The 27,500-nt window shown below is 39.6% G+C and overlaps 1 protein-coding gene across 1 annotated transcript in view; it reads right to left on the bottom strand.

Moving 5' to 3' along the window:
* The window catches only part of LOC106090101 (uncharacterized), a 339,431-nt gene that overhangs the window by 225,350 nt on the left and 86,581 nt on the right, over nucleotides 1-27,500 (bottom strand). The window contains exon 2 of the mRNA XM_059369225.1: nucleotides 21,795-21,827. The gene's annotated coding sequence lies outside the window, so the exon portion shown is untranslated. The remainder of the gene's footprint in view (nucleotides 1-21,794; nucleotides 21,828-27,500) is intronic.

Here is a 27,500-nt window from a genome sequence, read left to right as displayed (position 1 = left end):
AGACGGACAGACAGAAAGACAGACGGACGTAGCTAAATCGAATCGATCGGTATACTTATCAATGGGTCTATCTCTCTTTCTTTTGGGTGTTACAATAATACACTAAGTCATAATACCCTGTACTACAATAGTGGTGTAGGGTATATTGCTTTAGTCGAGTGTATCAGCCTATCAAGGAATGCCACCGGCACTTATACTGCAGAATTTGGGGCATCTGACCCCCAAATGGTCAGACAACGAGGACGCTTGTGATATACTTGCGTTGGCACATAACCTTACATTATATTGGACGAAACACTTATACTTAGGCGGCAGCCAATGACCGATTAAAACTTCACCAGGTGGATAAAGTTCACATTACCGGCTTCGATGATGCTTTCTATTCTTGTTCCCATAATTGGCCTTAGTTTTCCATACACATGATTGGCTTCTTTATGAAAATTAGCTTCCTAGCTTTCAATACCTTGTGGCTTACATTGGTTACGAAAATATGAATGAATAAACATATTAAAAATATTTATAAATATTACCACTTAGGGAAATTAGATATTGCATAGATTGGAAGGCATTCATGCATAGGCATTTATGATAAATTAAGAAATTAAGAAAATTGTTAACAATCATTGAAGTGTAATTATTTCATAGACCAATGGCCCAGGCCTATCTTTGTTTAACTCTTGCTCCCTGGGGAAATTATTTAGGCCCTACCATGGGCAACTGAACATAATTTTTCAATAATGTAATAATTTTAAAATCATTCTCCTCAGCTGCATCAGTTAGCAATCATCTCTGCATTGCCACAAAAATATCTTCCGAGCCACATATTGTCTTCGCTTCAACATTTTCTTTCAGAGAATGCATTCAAGCCTAAACTGATTAAAAATCACATAAAATGTTTAATATTAAAAATTGCTTAAATGCCAACCCAAAGACAATCGAGATTTTAATGCAGAGTTGAGCAGTCAGGCTTAGGCTCGGTGGATGTTGCTTGCATGCATTGCCACATTTCCAAAAAGCTTTGTTGTACTAAAAGGAAACGGAAGTTGCAAAAGCCACAACAAGCCTTTTAGCAAAACACACAAAAGTCACCCAAAAAGACACAAAAGGCCATACAATGAATTTGTTTCGTTTTTGGCTGTCTGCCTATTTGTGAACTCTATTTGATTTCTACCTACGAAGGTATTTTTACTTAACTCAAATTTCTATGATTCTATGTACTGGTCATGAATAATGTCCTTATTGTTGAGAGTACACAAACAGAGCATAATAATGCATTGCTTTAACCATATTTGTAAACACAAATTGCATAGCGTTGCACATAACCACACACACACATACACATACACACATTTCCTACATCTAAGTGTACTTAATATGACATTCCAATTGAAATGCCTTGATAGGCTGATACACTCGACTAAAGCAATCACATAAATGTTAAAGTAACATAAATTTTAAACTTTTTCAATGAACATTTTTAAGACCCTACAGCATAGAATGTGGGGTATACTAAGACTTCGTTCATACTTTAATAACAACTCGATATATAGGTCTAAGACCAATACTGATTGGATCAACGGCCAGCCCCAACTTGCTAAAGCTGGTAACAAGAAACTTGGTATAACTGTTGCTCTTGGGTCATAGGAACAGGGGCAAACTTCTCACATATCAATGAGTGCAGTCCGATTCAAGTCCAAGCTCAATGATAAGGGGCCTCCTTTTTATAACCGAGACCGAGGCAGAGTGCCTCAGTGCGCCACCTTTTTGGAGGAGAAATTTTTACATGGCATAGTACCTCACGAATGTCGCCAGCATTGGGAGGGGAAAACCACCGCTGAAAATTTTTTTCTGATGGTTTCGCCAGGATTCGAACCCATGCGTTCAGCGTCAAAGGCGGACATGCTAACCTCTGTGCTACGGTGGGTTTTGATGATACTCGTAAGTAACTAAAAAGTACCAAAAACTACGAAATGAATATGAACGGAAGGGGCTAGAATAATGTTAGGGGGCGCAGTTTGGTGGCAAACATTCTGAAAAATTGCTCCAGAAGTGGGAGTAATAGAACGCTTAGTGCAGCTATGGGCACTTTTTGGTAACTTCTTTACGGGTGGCAACACCTCAGTTGGGTGACTAGATGATTTCTACGAAATTCATACAAGGACCTAAAGAATCTGAAATTTATTGACTTGAAAGTTGGATTCAATTATATTTGTTGCGAATTAATTGGAGACGAAAGTACAGAAGTAAAAGGGAGTTCAATTCGGCCGGGTCGAACTTTGGATACCCACCACCTCGAGTGTATATGTAAATCACCATTCGTCACAATCCGGTGAAAATTGGACCCAAATTCGGCACGAGCAATGAGCGGTCTAATAAGTAAAAGTCGCTGTTGTATTTTCTATTGGGTTGCCCAAAAAGTAATTGCGGATTTTTCATACAGTCGGCGTTGACAAATTTTTTCACAGCTTGTGACTCTGTAATTGCATTCTTTCTTCTGTCAGTTATCAGCTGCTACTTTTAGCTTGCTTTAGAAAAAAAGTGTAAAAAAAGTATATTTGACTAAAGTTCATTCTAAGTTTTATTAAAAATGCATTTACTTTCTTTTAAAAAATCCGCAATTACTTTTTGGGCAACCCAATATATCAAATTTCAACAAAATCGATTAATAAATAAAGCTTTAATGAGCTTCAGACCCTTAATCGAAATATCGGTCTATATGGCAGCTATATCCAAATCTGAACTGATCTGATCCAAGTTGGAGAGGGCTGTCGAGGGGCTTAATTTAACTCACTGTCCCAAATTTCGACGAAATCGGACAATAAATGCGCCTTTTATGGGCCAAAATCCTTAAATCGAGAGATCGGTCTATATGGCAGCCATATCCAAATCTGAACCGATATGGATCAAATTGAAGAAGGCTGTCGAAATGCCCACTACAAGTCCCTCTCCCAAATTTCGGCGAAATCGGACAATAAATGCGCTTTTTATGGGCCCAAAACCTAAAATCGAGAGATCAGTCTAAATGGCAGCTATATCCAAATCTGAGCCGATCTGTGCCATATTGTAGAATATTATCGAAGGGCCCAACACAACTCACTGTCTCAAATTTTGGCAAAATCGGACAATAAATGCGCCTTTTATGGTCCCAAAACTTTAAATCGAGAGATCGGTCTATATGGCAGCTATATCGAAATCTGAACCGATCCGTGCCATATTGTAGAATATTGTCGAGGGGCCCAACACAACTCACTGTCTCAAATTTTGGCAAAATCGGACAATAAATGCGCCTTTTATGGGCCCAAAACTTTAAATCGAGAAATCGGTCTATATGGCAGCTGTATCCAAATCTGAACTAATCTGAGCCAAATTGAAGAAGGATGTCGAGGGACCTTACACATCTCTCTGTCCCAAATTTCAGCAAAATTGGATAATAAATGTGGCTTTTATGAGCCTAAGACCCTAAATCGACGGATCGGTATATATGGGGGCTATATCAAGATATCATCCGATATAGCCCAACGTCGAACTTAATCTGCCTATGGACAAAAAAAGAATCGGTGCGAAGTTTCAGCTCAATATCTCTATTTTTAAAGACTGTAGCGTGATTTCAACAGACAGACGGACAGACATGGGCTGAAGAAGAGATCGGTTTTTATGGGAGCTTTATTAGGTTATAAGCCGATTCAGACCATATTCAACACGTATGTTGAAGAACGTGGGAGAAGCCGTTGTACAAAATTTCTACCAAATAATTGCGCCCTTTAGAGGCTCAAGAAGTCAAGATCCCAGATTGGTATATATCGCAGCTAAAGCACAGTCGATGGAAGTCAGAATAAAACACTTCATGCACAATTTCGGCCAAATTGGGTAAGAATTGCGCCCTCTAGAAGCTTTGGCAGACAAGACCCAAGATCGCTTTATATGGCAGCCATATCTGGTTTAGAACCGATTTGAACCATACTTATCACAATTGTGGAAAGTCATAACAAAATACATCATGCAAAATTTCAGTCAAATCGGATAGGAATCGCGCCCTCTGGAGGCTCAAGAATTCAAGACCCCAGATCGGTTATATGAAGTTATGGACCAATTTCAACCATACTTAGCACAGTTGTTGAAAGTCTTAGCGAAACACGGCATTGAAAATGTCAGCAAATTGGCTAGGAATTGCGCCCTCTAGAGGCTGAAGAAGTCAAGACCCCAGATGGGTTTATATGACAGCTATATCAGGTAATAGACTGATTTCAAACATTTTTACCACAGTTGTTGGAAATCAGAAGAAAACACCTCATGCAAAATTTCATCCAAATCGGATAAGAATTGCGCCCTCTAGATGCTAAAGAAGTCAAGACCCCAGATCGGTTTAGATGACAGCTATATGAAGTTATGGCCCAATTTTAACTATACTTAGCATAGTTGTTGAAAGTCATAGCGAAACACGTCATGCAAAATGTCAGCAAATTGGATAGGAATTGCGCCCTCTAGAGGCTGAAGAAATCATGACCCCAGATGAGTTTAGATGACAGCTATACAAGGTTATAGACCGATTTCAACCATACTTAGCACAGTTGTTGAAAGTCGTAGCGAAACACGGCATTGAAATTTTCGGCAAATTGGCTAGGAATTGCGCCCTCTAGAGGCTGAAGAATATTTTGGGGTGCTACAAACACAATGACGAAATTAGTATACCCCCATCCTATGGTGGAGTGTATAAAAATATGAACTTTAAGCATTTTTGTGGTTGAGGCCGTAAGCGTAGAAAGGTCTCTGGGGTGGTTAAGCATTTTTGGCCCCCAGCACTTTACAAATTTCATTGTTTTCGAAAAAATTTGTGAATTTTGTTGCCTTTCCAAAGGTTTTAGCCAAAGGTCCTTTAGGTTAATAACTTTTCCTAATGGATTATCCCTTCTATGATTTCCTTCGGTGTATTACAATGGTTTTCTCTGTGCATCCCTAACACATATTACAATTCGTTTCTAATACGAGTATCTGGCTGTAAATATTTATCATACTTCTGTTCCTTGGTCTATGTTACGTCTCTATATTTCATCGAATGTTGCGCCCTAAAATAGACTCCATAATCAAAGCACACAAACAGAAAGAAAATCCGATCTACAGACGGAAAGACCAATACAAAATTTATGAATTGGAATACTTAAATGCATTGCTATAGCAATTATTTGTCATTGTTTTTTTTTTATGGTTAACTATCGTTCTCTCTTCCCCTGGCTCTATCTCTCCACCTGCTATCATGAAACATTTGTCACATCCTTGAATGGTTTTTACAACATTTCCCCCCTCCCCAACCAAATGTCCTTTAGAAAGCAGTAGCTGAGACAGCATGGAAAATTATGGAAATCTATAACCTAAGTAGTAAAATTCAGTTACAAGCCATTGTTTGTTGGAAATCTTTCTCTACTCTCTTTGCAAATAACTAAATTGCAAGGATTTCGTTTGCGACCAGCAGTAAAACCTTGGAAAATCAAAGGACAAAGGAACAGAAATCGAAACAAAGAATTGAAATCACCCTAATTATTCAACATTTGTCATATCAAAGAGATTTATATAAGTATTGGTATTTTTCTTCTCCATCTCTTTCGTTTCCATTGCAGCTGTGTGTGACCCCCTTGGGACAATGAAAGGTAAATTGATTTTCCTGCACAAAATCTAGGAAATGATATTACAAAGCATTGTGCTCTACAGATGGAAATAACCTAAAATGAGATGTTCTTGATATTGCTATAAAGAAAGAAAAAACAAGTAAGAGCGTGCTAAGTTCGGCCGGGCCGAATCTTGTATACCCTCCACTATGGATCAGCCTATAGAGGGCGCAATTCTCAGGGTATGGACCGATTCCAACCATACTCGGCACAGTTGTTGGATATCATAAAAAAAACACGTCGTGCAAAATTTCCTCCAAATCGGATGAGAATTGCGCCCTCTAGCGGCTCAAAAAGTCATGACCCAAGATCGATTTGTATGGCAGCTATATCAGGTTATAGATCGACTTAAACCATTTATAGCACAGTTGTTGGAGGTTATACCAAAACACCACGTGCAAAATTTGAGTCAAATCGGACTATAATTGCGCCCTCTAGAGGCTCAAGAAGTCAAGACCCAAGATCGGTTTACATGGCAGCTATATCAAACCATTTACCGATTTGTCCCGTTTTCACTCCCAACCCAACCTACACTAATACAAAGTATTTGTGCAAAATTTCAAGCGCCTAGCTTCACTCCTTCGATAGTTGGCATGCTTTCGACAGACAGACGGACGGACATGGCTAGATCGACTTAAAATGACATGACGATCAAAAGTATATATTTTTTTTTATTGGGTCTTAGACGCATATTTCTGTATGTTTCAAACATAATGACGAAATTAGTATAACCCCATCCTATGGTGGAGGGTATAAAAAATACGGCGGTGGCGACATTTGTGAGGTTCCATGCCATTTAAAAACTACTCCCTCCTAAGGTGTCGCACTGCAGCACGCTGTTCGGACTCGGCTATAAAAAGGAGGCCCCATATCATTGAGCTTAAACTTGAATCATAGAGACAGACATCAGAATTAATCCAATTTCGGTATGTTTTCATATATGGCGGATTCTTAAATGCTCAGAATTCATTTGAGTCTCATATTGCCATGTTCGAGGGATATGTCCAGTTTGGGAGGTTTTTATACCCTACACTGCTACTGTGGCACAGGGTATTATAACTTAGTGCTTATGTTTGTAACACCCAAAAAGAAGAGAGATAGACCATTGATAAGTATACCGATCGACTCAGAATCACTTTCTGATTCGATTTAGCTATGTCCGTCTGCCTGTCTATCTGTCTTCCTGCTTGTCTGTCTGTCTGTCCGTCTGTCCATGTTAATATGTGTACAAACTGTAGGGCGCATTTTTAATTCGATCTTCTTCAAATTTGGTATGGTCATGTTTTGGAGACGAAGTTTATTGAAATTTGAAAAAATCGGTTCAGATTTTGATATAGCTCCCATATATATGTTCGTCCGATTTGTAGTAATACACCAATAAAATGGTCATTTGTTAGCCGATTCTTTCAAAATTTGGCAGAAAAGTTTTCTTCTTGACTCTCGATATTACTGGTGAGTTTCGTGGAAATCGGTTCAGATTTGGATATAGCTCCCATATATATGTTCGTCCGATTTGCAGTAATACAGCAATAAAATGGTCATTTGTTAGCAGGAAGTATTTTCTTATGATTCTCGATATTGCTGATGGATTTCATAGATATCGGTTCAGATTTGTGTATAGCTCCCATATATATGTTCGTCCGATTTGCAGTAATACAGCAATAAAATTGTCATTTGTTAACCGATTCTCTCGAAATTTGGCGGGAAGTATTTTCTTATGATTCCCAATATTGCTAATGAATTTCATAGAAATCGGTTCAGATTTGGATATAGCTCCCATATATATGTTCGTCCGATTTGCAGTAATACAGCAATAAAATGGTCATTTTTTAACCGATTCTCTCGAAATTCGGCAGGAAGGATTTTCTTATGGCTCTCGACATTACAAGTTAATTTCATAGAAATCGGCTCAGATTTGGATATAGCTCCCATATATGTGTTCCTCCGATTTGCAGTAATACTGCAATAAAATGATCATTTGTTACCCGTTTTTCCCGAAATTTGGCGGGAAGAATTTTCTTATAACTCTTCATATTACTGGTGAATTTCATAGAAATCGGTTCAGATTTAGAAATAGCTCTCATATATATACATCGCCCGATTTTCACTCCTAGACCCACTGCAAGTGCATTTATTGACCAATCTTCCCAAAATTTTGTACAACGCTTTCCTCGACTACTTCTAGAGTTTCCATAGAGTTTGATCGAAATCGGTTCAGATTTAGATATAGCTCCCATGTATGTGTTAGTCCGATTTTGAGAAATATTGCAATGAAGTGCCTATTTGTTAACCGATTCTCTCGAAATTTTGACATGAAGGATTTTCTTATGACTCTCAATATTACTGGTGAACTTCAAAGAAATCGGTTCAGATTAAGAAATATCTCCCATATATATACATCGTCCGATTTTCATTCCTAGACCCACTGCAAGTGCATTTATTGACCAATCTTCCCAAAATTTTGTACAACGCTTTCTTCGACTACTTCTAGAGTTTCCATAGAGTTTGATCGAAATCGGTTCAGATTTTGATATAGCTCCCATGTATGTGTTAGTCCGATTTTGAGAAATATTACAATAAAGTGCTTATTTGTTAACCGATTCTCTCGAAATTTTGGCACGAAGGATTTTCTTATGACTCTCGATGTTACTGGTGAATTTCAAAGAAATTATGTCATATTTAGATATAGCTGTCATATATGTATATCGCTCGATATTCACTTCTGAAGCCACTGCAAACGCATTTATTGACCAATCTTACCAAAATTGTGCATAATGTTTTCCTTAATGACTACCTCAATATCTAAGAAGTTTGGTCAGAGTCGATTTAGATTTTGCTGTAGCTATCGCCGCGATAACATGATGGCCATTGGGTATTTGAAAGCGCCTATAACTCGCCTTGTCATTTCGAGCATCATAGGCACTCAGTGGTGCTGGCCGGCCTCTCACAGAGACTCTTCACTCGATACCTCTGTTTGTCCTCAATCGCAGTTAAATTTACTCCGTATGAAGCATTTCATTATCCCCAACCTGTATACGAGCCTGTTAGCACCCAGCTAAGCTTCCCGTGATAATGAAGAACACCACACAGATTGGAGTTCAAAGTTCCAGCTTGTGAGGTGCTCATAGTTATCCCATGCCGGGAGAGGACTTGGCCTATAGCCACTGTGCTACTACAATGGACTTTAAAGTTTCTAAGTGAGTCTGTTAAAGGACTGCAAGTAGTCCTACCTAACCTAACCTACTATGAGAGTGCAATTGCCCTATCCAGGGATTTTACCTGCTTTTTTCTCCTTAAACCCCAAAAATCACTGATGTCACCTTTAATCCCTGATGTCACCTTTAATCCCTGATGTCACCTTTAATCCTTGATGTCACCTTTAATCCTTGATGTCACATTTAATCCCTGTTGTCACCATTAATCCCTGATGTCACCTTTAATCCCTGATGTCACCTTTAACCAATTTGGCAAATGTTTTGTGCACCCATTTAATTTTTCGTCTAATTTCTATATTTATTAGTCTAGCATTTGGCACATTTAATTATATGTGCATTCTAAATGCTCTCTCTCCCTTCCTCCCTCTCTAATTTACTACACGGTTGTGTATGTGTGATTGTTTTTTTAATTAAATCCCTAGCCAGGAAAGAAATTAGAACCAGCTAAACTGTAATAAAAAGAGCATCATAGAGTGCTTGGCTTGAAAATACATTGTAATAAATTTCATGCCCTACGGCCACCACACGCATACATGCCCATAAACCAAGTACAAAAACACACACACACACACCTAGGCATAAAGCTGAGAAAGTCGAGTTTAATGATGCAACCAAAAATTGCATATGTGTGGGTAGGAGCTGTAGCGTAGGTTAGACTGTCCCAAGCTATGAAGGAGAACATTTTTTTGGAAATAAGGAAAAGCATGCCCTCTATTGTTTTTGTTTTGATCCCAACAAGCAAACTACGATCGGTTAACTGCAACCTCTGCAGACACAACGTCCAAAGTTGAAGATGGTATTTTCTAAAGAAATCAGGATTTTAGGTCACTTGTGTCACTTTCTTTACTTTATTTGGCCATTACAGAAAATATATTCCTCTATTATTCTTTGACAGCGAGAGAACCCTCTATGTAGGCGATTAGGTCGTGAAGGGCTGTTTCAGTGGATTTTCTGTTGCTATATACATGCTGTCCCTGACGACACGGGATAACTATGAGCACCACACAGGCAGGAGTATGACGAGGAAACTACGATCTGACACTGCACGGAAGCTGGACATTGAAAAATTGCAATTACAACAGATGTTAATGGCATACTTCACTCAACTGACCCAACTGCTTGATGAAAGCACTCCTTGTTCCGATGATATAATGGCGCAGTGACAAACCATTGCCCACTCCATGGAGAATGCCGCGAAATCCATACTTGGGTAAGGGAAGCCTCCTCCAAGAAACCCATGGTACGACCAAGAGTGTCGAGATGCCACTGAAGCCAAGAATGCGGCATATAGAACAACCCTGCAATTGACAGCAACTCGCCAAATGTAGGGGATGCATCGGGAGAAAAGGAGAGAGGAGAAAAGTCTATTCCACAGAAAGAAAAAGGAAATGGAAAGACGTGAATGTGAGCGAATTGAGATGTACAGGAGTTACAATGAAGTCCGGAAATTCTACCAAAGAATTAAACATCTAACCGATGGCTTTGGTGCAGGCACATCCTCCTGCAGAGACGAAGAACGAAATCTGGTAACTGACACAGCTAGAATCTTGGAAGATGAAAAGAACATTTTATCCAACTGCTAGTGACCGACATTGGCGGCGAAGAGGATATCGCAGAACCAATCCCTGATGATGGTAGAGAATGTTTACCTTCTAGTCAGAATGAGATCCAAGTAGCAGTGACCCAACTGAAGAACAACAAGGAAGCAGGAGCCGACGTATTACCCGCTGAACTATTTCAGACCTGAGACAAAGAGGATACTGTAGAACCAATCCCTGATGATGGTATAGAATGTTTACCTTCTAGTCAGAATGAGGTCCAAGTAGCAGTGACCCGACTAAAGAACAACAAGGCAGTAGGAGCCGATGGGTTACCCGCTAAACTATGTAAGACAGGAGGCGAAGAGGATAGCAGATAGAACCAATCCCTGATGATGGTATAGAATGTTTACCTTCAAGTTAGAATGAGGTCCAAGTAGCAGTGACCCGACTGAAGAACAACAAGGCAGCAGGAGCCGACGTATTACCCGCTGAATTATTTCAGACCTGAGGCGAAGAGGATACCGCAAAACCAATCCCTGATGATGGTATAGAATGTTTACCTTCTAGTCAGAATGAGGTCCAAGTAGCAGTGACCCAACTGAAGAATAACAAGGCAGCAGGAGCCGACGTATTACCCGCTAAACTATTTCAGATCTGAGGCGAAGAGGATACCGCAGAAACAATCCCTGTTGATGGTATAGAATGTTTACCTCCTAGTCAGAATGAGGTCCAAGTAGCAGTGACCCGATTGAAGAACAACAAGGCAGCAGGAGCCGACGTTTTACCCGCTGAACTATTTCAGATCTGAGGAGAAGAGGATACCGCAGAACCAATCCCTGATGATGGTATAGAATGTTTACCTTCTAGTCAGAATGAGGTCCAAGTAGCAGTGACCTGACTGAAGAACAACAAGGCAGCAGAAGCCGACAGGTTACCCGCTAAACTATTTAAGACCCGAGGCGAAGAGGATACCGCAGAACCAATCCCTGATGATGGTAGAAAATGTTTACCTTCTAGTCAGAATAAGGTCCAAGTAGCAGTGACCCGATTGAAGAACAACAAGGCAGCAGGAGCCGACGTTTTACCCGCTGAACTATTTCAGATCTGAGGCGAAGAGGATACCGCAGAACCAATCCCTGATGATGGTAAAGAAGGTTTACCTTCTATTCAGAATGAGGTCCAAGTAGCAGTGACCCGACTGAAGAATAACAAGGCAGCAGGAGCCGACGTATTACCCGCTGAACTATTTAAGACCGGAGGCGAATAGGATACCGCAGAACCAATCCCTGATGATGGTAGAGAATGTTTACCTTCTAGTCAGAATGAGGTCCAAGTAGCAGTGACCGAACTGAAGAACAAAAAGGCAGTAGGAGCCGATGGGTTACCCGCTGAATTATTTAAGCCCGGAAGCGACACGCTGGTAAGGCGTATGCATCAGCTTGTCTGTGCAATCTGGCTAGACAAACGCATACCCGATAATTGGATCCTCAAAATACTATGTCCCATACACAAGAAAGGAGACAAGACGAAATGTGCCAACTACAGAGGGATATGTCTCCTCCCCTTCGGATACAAGATACTCTCGAGCGTACTGTGTGAAAGATTAAAAACTTAAGTTAATGAGATAATTGGGCCCTATCAATGCGGCTTTAGACCTGGTAAATCTATTTGGCCAGATATTCACACTGCGCCAAATCCGGTAAAAGACCCGAGAAGGACAAATCCACACCTACCATCTCTTTGTTGCCTACAAAGTTGCTTTCGATACGTTCAAAGGTATTTCAAGCCATGTCTGAGTTTGGTATCCCTGAAAGACTAATAAGACTCTGCAGCATGACACTTGCAGATACGCGTTCTTCAGTAAGAATAGGAAAGAATCTCTCCGAACCATTTAATACCAAACGAGGTTTCAGACAAGGAGACAACCTATCATGTGATCTCTTCAATATCCTGTTGGAGAAGACTATATGAGATGCAGATGGGAATAGATATGGCACACTACTCACTCGACAACAAATGCTGCTCGCCTATACCGACGACATCGATATTATAGGTCAGTCACAGAAAGTATTTAGTAACTGCAGCCTTTGAAAGAATCGAAAGAGAGTCAGTGAAAATGGGTCTGGCAGTAAATGGAGATAAGACGATATGGATGGTTTCAACTCCCAAAAAGCTTTGCAAAACCGAGCAGATAAAGAAAATGGAGAAAGTTGGGAACCACAACTCGAGATAGTCAGCAACTTTACTACCTTCGCACCGCCTTAACTGAAACGAATGACACCAGTTTTGAAATAAAGCGAAGAATAATACATGCGAACAGATGCTACTTTGGATTAAGTAAGCAGTCTAGAAACAAGGCCACCTCTCGACAGACGAAGATTACACTTTGCAAGACACTGATACTACCCGTGCTGTTATATGGTTCTGAAGCATGGGTACTTGTGAAAGCAGATGAGGCAGTACTTGGAGTATTTGAGAGAGAGAGATACTTCGTAAAGTATATGGTCCAGTTTGCGTTAATGGAGAATATAGGCGACGATAGCATAGTTACACGTTTCAAAATACAACGGCTGCGTTGGCATGTTGTCAGAATGAATGAAGAAGGAAAGAAGTCCTTTGAAGGCGAACACGGTGGTACACTCAAACCGGGAAGACCAAAAGCCCGATGGAAAGATCAAATGGTGGGAGACACCTCGTAACTTGGTGTCAGAGATTTTAGAATGGGCGCAAAAGATCGAGGCACTTGGAACGCTATTCTACGTTCGGCTAGTGGAACAAATGTTCTGTCATAGCCAATTAAAGTAATATGCATGCTGTCGCCGAGACAGACGGTCTTCAGGGATCTATTCATGCTAGGAACTAAAGTCCTCAACTGTTTCATTAGAAAGTACATTTTTCAACATTGGACTTCCAGACCGTATAACGATAACTTCCAGGGTTATCTTATCAGATCGCCAAAATAGTTAGTTTGTTGCTTATTTGAATCAAACGGAAAAAACGACGGGACACTCTAGTGTAGCTATAATGACTTCTAAACTGTGAATATGGCATCATTATTATTATCGGAGGCTGAGTGTGTAGTGTTGTGTTTTCTATATAGGTGTGTGTGTGTGTGTGTGCTTTGATGTTTAATGATATTTAGGTTCAATAAAATTTAATTATTTGCAAACCCGACAAGAGCACTTGCACATATACTCCCTCTTGTATATTGTTGTGGGGCATGCTTTTGCTGCATTCTTTCTTTCTCTCTTCTATGAAATCCACACTCACCTCACCAGCTGCTGTGTGTCTGTGGCTGTGACTGTGTCTGTGTCTAACCTTATTAACAGTAATTTAGCACCAGCATAGCAAGTCAGTCGCCTACAAATATGCCTAACTCGTTTACCACACTCCTAGTGAAAGTAAATCCAAATGCAGCGGCGACATTGTAATGTGGACAGAGTTGCCAGCACAGAAATTATAAATCGGGAATGGAAAAATTAAGGAAAAAAATGTAATAGCAAGACTGAATGTAAACTTTGTATAAGATTCAAGAGGTCGGTTGAAAATGCTTAAATGGCAACTATTTGGAAGAGAGCTAGCAAGAGCAAGAGCCAGCGGTTGAAAAAGTCAATTTGGGGAATCGTTCAGAAATTGAGGCCATGACTATTTGGAAATGTATCGAAAATGCTGTCTTTACACTGCATGTTAAACAATTCGAACAAACTCTGATACTTTTAGGGGCTTAAAATGGGAATTCGTCTATATATGCGGTTTAATTAGAGCTGGCAAAATATCGATGACACTATCGATACTATCAATATTTTATTTTCTTGTCTGAACATCGATTTATATTTTTCCTATCGATACCACCGGAAAAGTTCAATTTTTTGCAAAAAAAAAAATAAACGATCTGACACTGAATATATCCTATAAGATACATTACGCCTATAAAAAGTAGAGCTGGCAAATTATCGATGGCAATATCGATACTATCGATATTTATTTCTTTTGACTGAATATCGATTGCTATTTTAACGATGGATATTATCGCAAAAGTTAACTTTTTTGCAAAATTAAACAAAAATAAGCAATCCGACACTGAATGCATTCTTTAAGATTCATTGCGCCTATAGAGGGCGCGTTGGCAATATCGGTACTATCGTTATTTAATTTTTTGACTGAATATCGATTGCTATTTTTCCGATAGATACTATCGCAAAAGTTCAATTTGTTGGCAAAATTAAATAAAAATAAGCAATCCGACACTGAATGCATGCTTTCAGATTCATTGCATGCTTTCAGATTCATTGCCCTATAGAGGGCGCAATTTTCATACGATTAGGCTAACATTTGATACAATGATTTCTCACATGAATTCCAATTGACTTTATTAATTTTGGTTTTATTTGGTCCGGCATTGATATAGCTTCTACATAAATCGATCTCCTAATTTTTATTCCTCTTTTTTGTTTGAATTATAGGTGATGGGAAGTTGACGATAGTATCGATATTATTTATTACAAAAATCGAAAATATCGAATGTTACGATTATCGATAGTTTGGCACCTCTAGGTCTTATGGACCGATTTGGGTTATGTTTGGACTTGGTAAATGCTTAGCGGATTATTATACTTTTCAACCTAACCTAATCTAACCAACATTAATGAGAAATATTTGTGCACAACTTCAAGTCTATACCTAAATTTTTGTAACGCTATACGGTAGACGGACATAATCTAAAAAATTCAGATTTTATAGTCTTACATACTACTTAGGTTAGGTTAAGTTTAAGTGGCAGTCTGCCATCAGACTCACTTGGATGTTTTCGCCCATTGTGATACCACAGGAACAGAAGAAGGAAGATGCCTTCTAGTACCTACCGTTGAACCATCCAGATCGCTTTAAAAAGCCCCATTAACTTGCGAATGTTCACATCCGCTAAATCAGATAGGTTCTCAAAGAAATGAGAACTTAAAGTGGAACTCATTCTAACTGCCAGTGCGGGACATACACTCAAAAGGTGTTCTATAGTCTCTTCTTCTTCGATGTCCTCACAGCTTCTGGAAAACTCGTTTCTGGCAACCTTCAGTATGACAACATATTTTCCGATCAGACAGTCACCTGTTATGACGGGCACAATCACCTGTTCTAGTCAGTGACAGCAAAACTGTAGACCTCGTCAAGTCTAGATTAGGCGATTCGTTATCCTTGAAGGGTAGTTCCTAGACTCGCAAGCTTGTCCACTTTACAATTCCCTGAGATATCTCTGTGGCCTGGCACTCAAAACAGATGGATTTTGTACTATTCCGACATCTCGTTGAGAGATCTGCGACAGTCAAGGACGATTTTTGTGTTCAGAAATACCTTCTCCAGGGTTTAATGGCTGCCTAGCTGTGTGAGAAGATATTTATGCCAATCATCGTAATGGCATTAGATCTTAGCCATTCCACCACTTCCTTGATTGCAAGGATCCCTTCTTGATACACACTGCAGTGGTCAGGTAACTTTTTCCGATATGACAAGTTCTAAAACTTTAGAGTACACCCCAAAGCCAACCTGGTCGTCTAGTCAGGAACCATCCGCATAGAAATCTATGTAACTTCAGTTACCAGGGATATCGTAGTTCCAATCGGTTCTATCAGGAATAGTATACTGTAAAAGGCACAGTATTTTGATCCAAAAGCGGCCCACACTGCCTGGAACATAGGATATTGTATCAAGGATAACACAGTGTCCACATGCACCACATAGAAAGAGAAAGCTCCCTTAGCCTCATGGCAGTGGTCGCTGCAATATGTCTACCCACAATGACCAGAGACATTAGATGTAGTATTAAATTCAGGGCATCAGATGGTGTCGTCCTCAGTGCGGCAGTGATGCACAAATAAGCCATCCTTTGGATCTGGTTAAGTATTGAGCAATAGGTGGACTTTTGAAGCGCTGTCCACCTGACCACAACACCATATAGCATTATAGGTCTGACAACTGCAGTATATACCCAATGCATGACACCCGGTTATACCGCCCCCCAACTTTTGCCAATGGCTCTCTTGCGGGTGTATAGGGTAAAAGTTGCCTTTTTTGTCCTTTCCAAAATGTTGGATGTGAAGTTCAATTTAAAGGAGTCGGAACTTCTTATCGCCCAAAGGATTTTCGGCTCAGACACACAATATCCCCAATAAACTCCAACGAATGCATATCAGTGACAACCTCTTCTGTCGCCACGTTTTCCGTTGGAGAATTTTCCAGGAAATTTGTATCAAAAAAAATTCTACTTTTCTTTCCACATTTTTATTCTTTACATATAAATGGCAACCCTTGCTGTAGCCACACTTAAGTCTCCCTCCAATTCTTTAACTCTGTAGTGCATTTAGTGGTTTAAATGTGTGTGTGTGTGTGTGTGTGTGTATGAGCCCCATCGGGGTAACATTTAAGCAAAATTACGTAGTGCACCATAATGAACTATGCTGGCTTGTGTTTTTGCCATCCTTGCTGACTTTTAACGTTAATTTACAACATTGACAAGGACAATAATCCTCCCCAGAGTAGTCGCGCGCTCTCTCTCTCTCCCTCTCGTTCTCCATCTGAGCCCCCTAAACTTTATTACGTTTGTAATTTACTAAGGAGCTTGTGAATCAGCCACTATTTAACACTCTGAAAGAGTTGGGCTTTCTCCCAAGAAAAGGGCAGCGCTGAGGGGCTAGCGGCAAGGACCTGATGAAAATATATATAATAAAAATCAAATGCAATTAGCAGCCAAGAAACAAACTCAATTAGTCGGCGAATAAGCGGGCGATAAAAAGAAATCGAGGTTAATAACCAGGTACGTCATCAAGTTATCAACGAGGAATTTATAGTCTACTCGACAATTAATCGATTTTAATGGCCTGCCGAGTTGGGGGAAAATACACACACAAAGAGCCTGCGGAAGACTAGTTTCAAAGGATTTGAAAATGTGAAGAAGCGTAAAAATTCAAAAAAAAAAAAATCCTTTTAATATGAATACAAGTCTAAATGCAGGTGAAAAAGAAGGGTTAGTTGACATGGAATGCAATATGCCCCCATTCTATGATGATGAAGGACTGAAATTTAACCTTAAAGCAATAGTTTATATTCGAAATGTGAGTTAGTATTTGTAGTACATATGTATGTTAAAAAAAATAAGTTCGACGGACCGAACCTTGGCAACACACTATCATGGATTTTACCAAAAAGTTAAACAAATGAACTAAGTTGAAAATTTCTGCCAATTCACCCAACAATTGAAGCTTCTTGGGGCAGTAGAAGACTAATCGGGGGATCGCTTTATGTTGGAGGTATATCAGGTGATTAACCGATTTTGGACCATACTTACCACGGATGTTTGAAGTCATAAGAGAACACTACGGGCAAAATTTTAAACCCCCAGAAAATTGGTCCCGAAAATGAGTATCAATTCTTGCTCCACCTCCCAATACCTTTCATTTAAGCTCCACATTGACATGATCGGTAAATATGCCCGACCATGTTTTGGGGATTGGGTTGTCCCCCAAAAAGCTAAGCCCGGAAAATATATCAGCAACGTACTCTATTCTCATATATTTATATATCATTTATTTGAACCCCATATTACCATTGGCCTCAAAATTGGGTATCAAATTGGTTTTCTAATCTCATTTAAATTCCTTATTGCAAAAGTCAGCAAATATGTCCGATTTGGGGTATTGGCCCTAAAAACTATGAATATTTAGTTCCACTCTCTTTAAGACCCAAATTGTCTTGGTGAGCAAATACGTCCTATTTGGGGGTTGTTATGGTGGTGGGACGTCCGCTAGACAGTTGGTCCCTAATGTTGATATCAGATACGTGGTCTACTCTCACATACCTTTAATTTGAGCCCCATATTTCCATGGTCGGCAAATATGACCGGCTTGGGGGGTGTTTTGGGAGATGGGCGGCCACTCAGTGAGTTGGCCTTGTAAATATACATCAGATTCGAGTTCCACTTTAAAAACCCTCTTATTTGAGCCTCATATGGCAAAAGTCAGCAAATAATTACTATTTGGGTGGTGTTGTGGAGGTGGTGTTGTAGGGGTGGTGTCGTAGGGGTGGTGTTGTAGGGATGGTGTTGTGGGGGTGGGGTGGCCCCATAGACACTTTTCCCGAACATTGATATCAAAGTCGTGCTTTACTCCTAAAGACCTTTAATTTGAGCCCCATATTGCTATGGTCGCAAATTGGTCCCCTTTGGGGGATGTTTTTGGTGAGGGGCGGCCCCCCAAATACTTGGTCCCATATTTGGATATCAGATTCGTATTCTACATTCAAATACCTTTTATTTAAGCCCCATATTCCCATGGTCAGTAAATAAGTCCAGATTGGGGAGTGTTTTGGGGAAAGGGTGGACCCCCAGAAACGTGGTCCCACATTTGGATATCAGATTCGTATTCTACTCGCAAATACCTTTCATTTGAGTCCCATATTGTTATGTTCAGTGAATATGTCCGATTTAGGGGTGTTTTGGGGCTTGGGGTGGTCCCCCTAGCACTTGGTCCGACAATTGGATATCAGATACGTTTTCTTATCCTAAATACCTTTTATTTGAGTCCCGTATTGTCGTGATTGGTCCAAATATATGTTTGGTAGGTTTTAGGGTGGGGCAGCCCCCTAGGTACCCTATCCGAAATTTTTTTACCAAATTTTTTATATTTAGGGTACTATATGAAAGCACACAAAATTTCGCTTAAATCGCACCACCCATATCCGAGATCTGGCGTTTCTGAAAAATAGGGTAAGGGGGAGCGTCCGCCCCCCTTCAGATATCAAAAAATATAGTACTCTATTTTCACCACGGGATCATTATGCACCATCTGTGAATATTTCAAGAAAATCGGTTCAGCCGTTTCTGAGTCCATAAGGAACACACAAACATACAAACAAACACAAATTGATTTTTATACCCTCTACCATAGGAAGGGGGGTATACTAATATGTCCGTCCGTCTGTCCGTCCGTCCGTCTGTCTGTCGCAAGCACGCTAACTTCCGAAGAAGTAAAGCTAGGCGCTTGAAATTTTGCAGAAATATTTCTTATTAGTGTAGGTCGGTTGGTATTGTAAATGGGCCATATCGGTCCATGTTTTGATATAGCTGCCATATAAACCGATCTTGGGTCTTGACTTCTTGAGCCCCTAGAGTGCGCAATTCTTATCCAATTGGAATGAAATTTTGCATGACGTATTTTGGTATGATATTCAACAACTGTGTTGAGTATGGTTCAAATCGGTCCATAACCTGATATAGCTGTCATATAAAAAGATCTTGGGTCTTGACTTCTTGAGCCTCTAGAGGGCCCAATTCTTATCTGATTGGAATGAAATTTTGCACAACGTGTTTTGGTATGATATCCAACAACTGTTTGGAGTAAGGTTCAAATCATTCCATAACCTGATATAGCTGCCATATAAACCGATCTTGGGTCTTGACTTCTTGAGCCTCTAGAGTGCGCAATTCTTATCCGATTGGAATGAAATTTTGCACAACCTGTTTTGGTATGATATCCAACAACTGTTTTGAGTATGGTTTAAATCGGTCCATAACCTAATATAGCTGTCATATAAACCGATCTTGGGTCTTGACTTCTTGAGCCTCTAGAGGGCGCAATTCTTATCCGATTGGAATGAAATTTTACACGATGGGTTTTGTTATGATATCCAATAACTGTTTTGAGTATGGTTTAAATCGGTCCATAACCTGATATAGCTGCCATATAAACCGATCTTGGGTCTTGACTTCTTGAGTCTCTAGAGTGCGCAATTCTTATCTGATTGGAATGAAATTTTGCATGACGTATTTTGGTATGATATCCAACAACTGTGTTGAGTATAGTTCAAATCGGTCCATAACCTGATATAGCTGTCATATAAAACGATCTTGGGTCTTGACTTCTTGAGCCTCTAGAGGGCGCAATTCTTATCCGATTGGGATGAAGTTTTACACGACGGGTTTTGTTATGATATCCAACAACTGTTTTGAGTATGGTTTAAATCGGTCCATAACCTGATATAGCTGCCATATAAACCGATCTTGGGTCTTGACTTCTTGAGTCTATAGAGTGCGCAATTCTTATCCGATTGGAATGAAGTTTTGCACCACTGGTTTTGTTATGATATCCAGCAACTGTTTTGAGTATGGTTTAAATCGGTCCATATCCTGATATAGCTGTCATATAAACCGATCTTGAGTCCTGACTTCTTGAGCTTCTAGAGTGCGCAATTCTTATCCGATTGGAATGAAATTTTGCACAACGTGTTTTGGTATGATATCCAACAACTGTTTTGAGTATGGTTCAAATCGGTTCATAACCTGATATAGCTGTCATATAAACCGATCTTGGATCTTGACTTCTTCAGCCACTAGAGGTTGCAAATCTTATCCGATTTGGCTGAAATTTTGCATGATGTGTGCCTTTATGATTTCCAACAACTGTGCCAAGTATGGTTTAAATCAGTCCATAACCTGATATAGCCGCCATACAAACCGATTTTGAATCTTGACTTCTTGAGCCTCTAGAGGGCGCAATTCTTATCCGATTGGAATGAAATTTTGCATGACGTGTTCTGTAATGAATTCCAACAACTGTGCCAAGTATGGTTTAAATCGGTTCATAACCTAATATAGCTGCCATACAAACCGATCTGGGATCTTGACTTCTTGAACCTCTATAGGGAGCAATTATTATCTGGTTTGGGTGAGATTTGTACAACCTTCAACATTCGTGTGGCAAATATGATGTGAATGGGTCTAGAGCATAATACAGCTCCCCTATAAAACGATCTCCCTATTTTGCTTTTTGAGCCTCTAGAGGGCGCAATCTGGCTGAGCCTCTAGATGGCGCAATCGATTTGGCTGAAATTTTACACAATGACTTTTACTATGGTCTCCAACATTCATTCCATTTTGGTCACAATCAGACCATAACTTGATATAGCTCTAATAGCATAGCAATAATATTCTTTATCCTTTACTTTGTTTGCCTAAAAAGAGACACCGGGAAAAGAAGTCGACAAATGCGATCCATGGTGGAAGGTATATAAGATTCGGCCCGGCCGAACTTAGCACTCTTTTACTTGTTTTGTAATTAAGGTGGAGAACGCATTCGGTATCCGAACAACATGAAAATTTCCATATATCAGGATATTAGTCCAGAGAGAAACGCTATCAATTTTAGTGAAAATCGGTTCAGATTTATATGTGGCTCCCATATATATAGTTCGGCCGATTTGCACTTATAAGGGCGTAGTTACTACAATTTTCAATGGATTTGCAAGAAATTCGGTATGAAATTTTGTGTTACATCATTTGAAAGCCTCTGCTAATTTATATTAAAATAGGTTCTAATTTGGATTTCGATACTCACTTTTTGAGATTCTCTTCATATATGGTTCACCATCTGAAATTAAAAACAAAAATATTTTTAAAAATTTAAATATTTTAATGGCCAAACGTTTATTGTTATAAATTTGATTTTTTTTTTTTCAAAAGTTCAGTTTCACTTCATGTTTAATAGGAAGCTCTTAAAGACAAAAACTGTAGGTGTCATAAATCAGCATAAGTGCGAATTTATTTAAAATTAATAGTAATTTGTTGATTACATTTTTTTCCCCAATTTAACAACATTCACCTTAAAAAAAATCCCCCTATAGCAATTATTGATTTTCTTTTTTTAAACAAAAGCATAATACGACTATCGAACAAAACAAATTGTAATGAAATGAATGGAAAATTCAATGCCGACTATAAAAACAAGCAATTGAAACTTTTTTTTTTTTTGTTTGAAAAAAAAAAAAACAACTTCAAGAGCACTTCATGTGCATTGGAATAAGTAAGAGAAAACACATTTCCTAGGAATGCCCCATGAACAGCATGGACGACTTATCATTGCCGCTTGACCAGCAGGGGCCCCTCGTCATTGCCCCCCCAGTGATATCCTTAAAGTCAAGTTATTGAAAAATCCTTCCCATGACATGGGACCGAGGGAGTGAGTAGAGTGCATTGAGTTTGTAGAATTTCATGGGAAATTTTTGAAGTTGTTTAGGCTTAGAGTGATGCTTGTACTTCCCATGAACCAATGTGGTAGTAGGCACTTTCCTTGCACTTCCGCTTTTTCGCATGTAGCCAAAATTCCTTCATTCATACATTCTATCATTTGTTAACTATCCCTAGTATCAGAATTGCGAAATGGGGCAAAAAAATAAAAAAAAACTTATCCTTAAAAGCAGTCTACAGAGAAGAGTTCAGTCTGTGAGACGAGCTACATAGGAGGCGGTAAAATAAAGGCAAACCTCAAAGGAGACTCTAGACACCATTACACAATAAAAATTGTTACAATTATTTCCATTAAACCCCCCCATCGCCAACTTGCCTAAGCGAAGAGTGTATGTAATTGTTTTTCCCACAAAGATTTACTTTCTTGGGAGATATAAACTTTTGCAACGAGACGGGCAAAGCAATGCGATAATGAAGGATATGCCCAGCAAGCAGTAGCAGTAGCAGCAGTAAGTGATAAGGAAGAGAAAAGTTTTAAAATAAAATTTCCACAATAAATTGAGCCTGGAATTGTTTCACCAAGTATAGGCGAGACCATAAAAACGATATCATGGCAGCATTAGGTTTTTGTGGGAAATTTTTAAGATTTCTTTTTTTTCTTGGTTTTTGTAATTTTTTTTCTTTAAAGGTCTTATGGACCGGCTGGTCAGACTTAAATGTTTTGCGGCCAGGACAACCACTAAAGCCATTAAGGATAACAAGCAATTTTCCAAAGATTACAACAGAGTTAATACTAACCCCATGGGATTGGAGGGTATAAGAAAATGCTTAACGCATACTTTGAATGAATTTTTTTTTTGGTTTTTTTCATACAGTGTCAAATTTCAGTGAAATCGGATTATAGATGAGCCTTTTATGGGGCCAAGACTTTAAATCGAGAGATCGTTCTATATGGCAGCTACATTCAAATCTGGTCCGAACTGGGCCAAATTGAAGAGAGATGTCGAAGAGACTAACACAACTCACTGTTCCAAATCTCGGTGAAATCGGATAATAAATGTGGCTTTTATGGGCCTAAGACCCTAAATCGGGGGATCGGTCTATATGGCAGCTATATCCAAATCTGAACCGATTTGGGCCATATTCCAGGAGGACGTTGAGAGACCTAACACAACTCACTGTCCCAAATTTCAGCAAAATCGGATAATAAATGTGGCTTTTATGGGCCTAAGACCCTAAATCTGAGGATCGGTCTATATGGCAGCTATATCCAAATATGAAACGATCTGAGCCAAATTGACTAAGGATGTTGAAGGGCCCAACACAACTCACTGCCACAAATTTCATCAAAATCGGATAATAAATGTGGCTTTTATGGGCCTAAGACCCTAATTCGAGAGATCGGTCTATATGGCAGCTATATCCAAATCCGAACCGATCTGGGCCATATTCCAGGAGGATGTTGAGAGGCCTAACACAACTCACTGTCCCAAATTTCAGCTAAATCGGAAAATAAATGTGGCTTCTATGGGCCTAAGACCTTATATCGGAGGATCGGTCTATATGGCAGCTATATCCAAATCCGAACCGATCTGGGCCATATTCCAGGAGGATATTGAGAGGCCTAACACAACTCACTGTCCCAAATTTCATCATTATAGGATAATAAATGTGGCTTTTATGGGCCTAAGACCCTAAATCGAGAGATCGGTCTATATGGCAGCTATATCCAAATCTGGACCGATCTGAGCCATATTCTAGGAGGATGTTGAGAGACCTAACACAACTCACTGTCCCAAATTTCAGCAAAATCGGATAATAAATGTGGCTTTTATGGGCCTAAAGCGGTAAATCGGAGGATCGGTCTATATGGCAGCTATATCCAAATCTGAACCGATCTGGGCCATATTCTAGGAGATTGTCAAGGGGCTTAACTAAACTCACTATTTCAAATTTCGGCGACATCGGACAATAAAATCGCCTTTCTTGGCCCAAAAACTTAAATCGAGAGATAGGTTTATATGACAGCTATAACCACATCTGGACCGATCTGAGCCAAATTGACAAAGGATGTCGAAGGGCCTAACACAACTCACTGTACTAAATTTCATCATAATCGAACAATAAATGTGGCTTTTATGGGCCTAAGACCCTAAATCTGAGGATTGGTCTATATGGCAGCTATATTCAAATCTGGACCGATCTGAGCCAAATTGTCAAAGGATGTTGAAGGGCCCAACTTAACTCAGTGTCACAAATTTCATCAAAATCGAATAATAAATGTGGCTTTTATGGACCAAAGACCCTAAATCGGAGGATCGGTATATATGGCAGCTATATCCAAATCTGGACCGATCTGTGTCATATTGCAGAAGTATGTCAAGGGGCTTAATTTAACTTACTGTCCCAAATTTCGTCGACATTGGACAATAAAAGCGCCTTCCATGGGCCCAAAACCTTAAATTGAGAGATCGGTCTATATGGCAGCTATATCCAAATCTGAACCGATCAGGGCCAAATTAAAGAAATATGTCGGAGGGCCTAAGACAACTCACTGTTCCAAATTTCAGCAAAATCGGATATCGGAATCGGAAACCACCGCTGAAATTTGTTTCTTGATGGTCTCGCCAGGTTTCGAACCCAAGCGTTCAGCGTCATAGGCGGACATGCTAACCTCTGCTGGCTAGACGGTGGCTTACCAGCTTTCCAGCTTTTATGCAATGCTATGATACCCATTTGTTACTTGTCCCCTTGATCAAGAATTGTTTTTGACAATGTGTTGTTAAGATCTCATTGCAAAAACAAAACAGCCTTTTTAACTCAAATGGCCTAGTTAGGTATGCTAAAATGAAAAGTTTAACATAAATTTGGTTATACCATGCAAGACAAATTTCTGAAAGAGAAATTCACAACACAAACTCACAAAATAAAACAAAAAAAAACTTGAAATTTTATGGTGTTAAAGGACAATAGAAACAGACTTGGAAGCTTGGAACAAACTCCTGCAAAAAATACCATAATTCTTCTAGCCTCACTTCAAGGACAAAAATCTGATAGAATTAAAATTTTGTTAAAGCCTAACTACACAAGAAACGCAAGGGAAATGAAAAGAAAAAATCCTGTGCACAAAAATTTTTGCTGACACCCCTTTAACTAAATTCAAATAGACAGAGAGACATTTTTGTTTTTTGGAAGGGATTTTCTTTTTTGCAAGCCATATCATGTATGTCCCCTCTTACCCCTTTCAAGCGACTACAATTTGTTACCATGTTTGTGGTGAATGTTGAAAATCATTAGTGATTCCTTTTTCCCTCTCCCCCTTTACCCTCGGAAGAGCATAGAGAAAATGTTATATATTTTTCATAACGAAGCTAAAATCTGAGATGCAAACAAAAGATTTCTCTCCCAGCAACAACCATGGCTGACTACCCATCCAACTATACCGCCAACTAACCAACCGACCAACAATTTTTATTCGCATTCATATCGTTCAACCAGCAACAAACAGCACCATCATCATCAGGATGCAGAGAGCAGTTCTACAGATGGATTTTTGTAGCTTGTACTCGTAGTCAGGGGCGTGGTAGCCAAATATCTATGGGGAGGGGAAACAATTTTTGGCAAAAATTGGTCGAAGAGCCTTTTTGGGCCCAAAACCTTAAATCGAGAGATCAGTCTATTTCCAAATCTGGACCGATCTGGGCCTTATTGCAGAAGTATGTCGAGGGGCTTAACCTTACTCACTGTCCCAAATTTCGGCGACATCGGACAATAAATGCGCCTTTTATGGGCCCAAAACCCCAAATCGGCGGATCGGTCTTTATGTCAGCTATATCCAAATCTGGACCGAGCTGAGCCATATTGCAGAAGTATGTCAAGGAGTCTAATAAAACTCACGGTCCCAAATTTCAGCAAAATCGGGTAATAAATGTGGCTTTTATGGCCTTGGAACTTAAATCAGAGGATCGGTCTATATGGCAGCTATATTCAAATCTGGACCGATCTGGGCCAAATTAAAGAAAGATGTCGAAGGGCCTAACATAACTCACAGTCCCAAATTTCAGCAAAATCGGACAATAAATGCACCTTTTATGGGCGCAAGACTAAAAATCGAGAGATCGGTCTATATATGACAGCTATATCCAAATCTGAACTGATCTGTGCCATATTGTACAAGTATGTCGAGGGGCTTAACACAACTCACTGTCCCAAATGTTAGCAAAATCGTATAACTAATGTGGCTTTTATGGGCCTAAGACCCTAAATCTGAGGAACGGTCTATATGGCAGCTATGACCAAATCTGTACCGATCTGGACCAAATGAACGAAGGATGCCGAAGGGCCTAAGACAACTCCCTGTTTCAAATTTCAGCAAAATCGGACAATAAATGCGCCTTTTACAGGCCCAAAACCTTAAATCAGGAGATCGGACTATATGGCAGCTATATCCAAATCTGAACAGATCAGGGCCAAATTGACGAAGGATGTCGAAGGGTCTGACACAACTCACTGTCTCAAATTTCAGCAAAATCGGATAATAAATATGGCTTTTATGGGCCTAAGACCCTAAATCGGCGGATCGGTCTATATGGGGGCTTTATCTAGATATAGTCCGATATAGCCCACCGTCGAACTTAACCTGCTTATGGATAAAAAAAAAGAATCTGTGTGCAAATTCAGCTCAATATCTCTATTTTTAAAGACTGTAACGTGATTTCAACTGACAGATGGACAGACGGACGGACATGGCTAGATTGTCTTAGGTTTTTACGCTGATCAAGAATACTTTATAGGGTCGGAAATGGATATTCCGATGTCTTGCAAACGGAATGCCAAAATGAATATACCCCATTCTCCGGTGGTGGGTATAAAAATTATGGAACGTTGGAGCATGTCATTGCCCGGCTTGCGCGGCTAACAGACAATGGTACTTAAGAGGGGACACAATACCAGACATAACCCAACTTAGGGGCGTGCTAGGGAAAACAGAAATTTTGTATGCAGCATGGAATTCCTAGTTTAAACTTTGTTTTTCGAGGTTACTTTCCGGTATTTAGAGGTCATAGCAAGCCGATTA

Source organism: Stomoxys calcitrans, chromosome 5 (genome assembly GCF_963082655.1).
Source record: "Stomoxys calcitrans chromosome 5, idStoCalc2.1, whole genome shotgun sequence".
NCBI lineage: Eukaryota > Metazoa > Arthropoda > Insecta > Diptera > Muscidae > Stomoxys > Stomoxys calcitrans.
Note: the sequence above shows the minus strand (reverse complement) of the source record. Positions and strands in the feature narration are given on the sequence as shown.